This window comes from Dendroctonus ponderosae, unplaced genomic scaffold, assembly GCF_020466585.1.
Source record: "Dendroctonus ponderosae isolate FM_Combo_2020 unplaced genomic scaffold, Dpon_F_20191213v2 Dpon_F_20191213_1152, whole genome shotgun sequence".
Lineage (NCBI taxonomy): Eukaryota > Metazoa > Arthropoda > Insecta > Coleoptera > Curculionidae > Dendroctonus > Dendroctonus ponderosae.
In genome coordinates this window covers 1-2,804 of record NW_026017267.1, presented here as the reverse complement: position 1 = coordinate 2,804, position 2,804 = coordinate 1, and the positions used below count along the sequence as shown (strand labels likewise).

Below are 2,804 nucleotides of genomic sequence, written 5' to 3'. Positions count from 1 at the left end.
TACATAAATAAAGACAATAAATAACTGAAACCCAGGAATTAATTTTGATTTGGAATTACGAGTAATTAAAAAAAACTTGAAGCTGAAATCATTTGGTTTGAGAGAATTTTTTTTTGCTGGAATCCTTTCCATCGTTGTCTTTACGTTAGTTTTGTTGATTGTTCGGGCGGCAGAATTCTACTTTACTTGATACTCTGATAGGGTTTTAGCTTATTTTTTCGTTTTTCTTTTTCCCAAGGCCTAATATCGTTTCATTAGGCGAACCTGGACAAATTGGTTGGTTGGCTTCCCGTCCAGACAGGACGCCAAGTCCTGCCAAAGAAAAGTTGATACTTTATATTGTTTCATGAATGGTAACAATATTTTTTGTAGACACTCTCTTACGTAAATTTTCGGTACTTATTGCTCTATTCGTTACAAAAGATTTGCTGCGCTCACCACAGCTACACAAGGCTTCTTGAGAAACTTCTTGGGAAACTTTGAGATTTTCTTAGTGCTGAGCTCTTCATTCATTCTTCGCGCTAACGTGCTGCGTCAATTTTTTGACCCGGAAGCTGGGAGAAGTCACAAAGAACGTACTCAATCTTTTTTTTGGAAAAAATAAGTTTTCTGCTTCCAGATTCTTATTTGAATTTCTGTTTGGTGTCGTCTGAACTTTATGAAGCCCATCTTTTTCGATTCGACGTATCGTACTCTCACTGCAACCTACTTCATTGCCCGATTCTTCATTTTCCGATTGAACAACCTGCGATTCTTCTCCAATTTCTCGACAACTTCCTTCACTGTTTGTGGGCGTGTAAATTCATTTTCCTACCCTAACGCACTTTTCCAATCTACTCTCCAGTTCTACGCTTAATATGTAAAAATCAATTAGAGGTTTGAAGGAAGATTTTTTGATTTTGTGAACAGTTAGATCGGTTTTTGTCTGTAGCGATTTTTTCTCAGTCCTTAGCAGTAGTAAATATAATTTAAAAAATCACATTCAGTCACATGCCTTAAATAGGTCTGTACCTAAACCTAGCCAATACATGCATAAGCGGTATTCGAAATTGTCAAATTGCGGCCAGTATAAATCAAATGTACCAGCTTTTTTAAAAGAACAAAGCTTCCTCTTAAACAAAAAAGTGTGGCCTCATTTGTCCTCGGATGTATTGTATTGTCAACTTGCTTTACATTTATTTGACAACTAAATAATACACAAGAAACTATGCTCACGAAGATCAAGACAAGATGCTGAAGAAATTGCCCGCTTGAGTGATCTTTACGTGACTGGATTTTGATTGGTGCTGAAGCTTCGAAAAGTATGTGATCTACATTTTAATTGGTTGGTTACAACTTTGATATTATCAATTTTAGGCAACAATGGGATTGACTGACCTGAAAATTTAAAGAATACCGAGTATATAGACATTTACTGACCAAAAGGTATTTTTCCGTCACTTACCGTAGCCATTAGTTGGTAGAGTAGTATTCAGTCTCTTACCTGAAACAAAGACAAATGTTAATATTTAAAAAGTATGATCGGCTCGAAATTCTAAAACTTAATTAGGCACATTTTGTAGGTTGGTGTATTGGATAGACCAACTGCAAACAGTAAAATAGTTAGTTTTAATGGTTATTGGCATAATAAAATGCTGCTTGCAAACTCGAACAACGTAACTAGCGCATTTTAAGAGATCTTATAACTATTTAACGCTGCATCCTCTAAGAGTTCCACACTAGATTTCTGCAAATTTGCCCACCACATTTCACCTATTTTCTTGCACAATTTGCAAAAATCCCCCAATCAAACGCAGGTTTCGAACCACCTTTAGAGACTGCCGGTCTAGGAAATATCGAATTCCAGACATTGAATGGAGGTAATAAGCAGTGGACCATACAAAATTCTACGCTCAGCCCATTTAGAATCAAGTCTGTTTTTCTATGACCTCCCACAAATGTTTGGGCTTTTGTCCAATCTTTACGGTAGGAAAATGGTCAAAGACTGGTGCTTTCTCGCGAGCGGTTCTTTTGATAGCGATATCCTTGTGCTGACCCGAAATAATGCAATGATTTCTGGAGTTTGGAGTCTTCAGTTGGAAGTTTGCTTAATATCGAAAAGGGGAAATTGATTTAACTAGTTTTTATGTCCTGTTTCTTTAGAGAACATGTTCAGAGTACGACCTGCTTTGAGTTGCTGTCTGTTGCAGAAGTTGTAAACAAACTTTTCTCAAATAAAATTTAGAAAATTTCCATAAAATGGAACATTTTGCGTGTGGATTTTCATTGGAGGCTATGTAATATAGCCGTTAGGGCATATGTTTGCATGATTCAGCGTTTCTTCATTTCATCGATCATCAAGAAATAAAGAATACCGGCGTCCGCTAGAATGATTCAATGAGCATATTTTAAAAAGCTTTCATATGAACTTCGAAATTAATAAATAAATAGTATTTTCTCCAAATGTTCTACATTTGCTGCCTGAAATTTTTTTGCTTTAATAATTTTTTGCAATGTGCAAATGACTTATTTGAATAGGACAACTCTTTCAAAAGAGATCTTTAGTACAGTTTTAGACTTATAACGATTTCAATTAAATCATTTTTTTTGTGGTTTCTACTTTTCCAGCAAGACATTTAAAAAACTAAGTTTCCATTTAATCAACGGATTTGTCACACATCTGAAATCTTCAATAAATAATAAACAATCGCGTTTAAAATTGTCGTTTCTTATACAATTTTTTTTTATTTTTGTAATATCGGCGTCCGTTAAAATGATTCAATGAGCATATTTTAAAAAAGCTTTCATATGAACTTCGAAATTAA

At 34.8% G+C, this 2,804-nt stretch overlaps 1 long non-coding RNA gene across 1 annotated transcript; it reads right to left on the bottom strand.

Annotated features, from left to right (window-relative positions):
* Positions 1-1,135: 1,135 nt before the first annotated feature.
* Positions 1,136-1,599, bottom strand: LOC125503044. Its single transcript, XR_007280663.1, has 2 exons — positions 1,445-1,599; positions 1,136-1,377 (listed from the first exon to the last, which is right to left on the bottom strand). It is a non-coding gene; the product is annotated as an uncharacterized LOC125503044 (long non-coding RNA).
* Between the last annotated feature and the right edge of the window lie 1,205 nt (positions 1,600-2,804).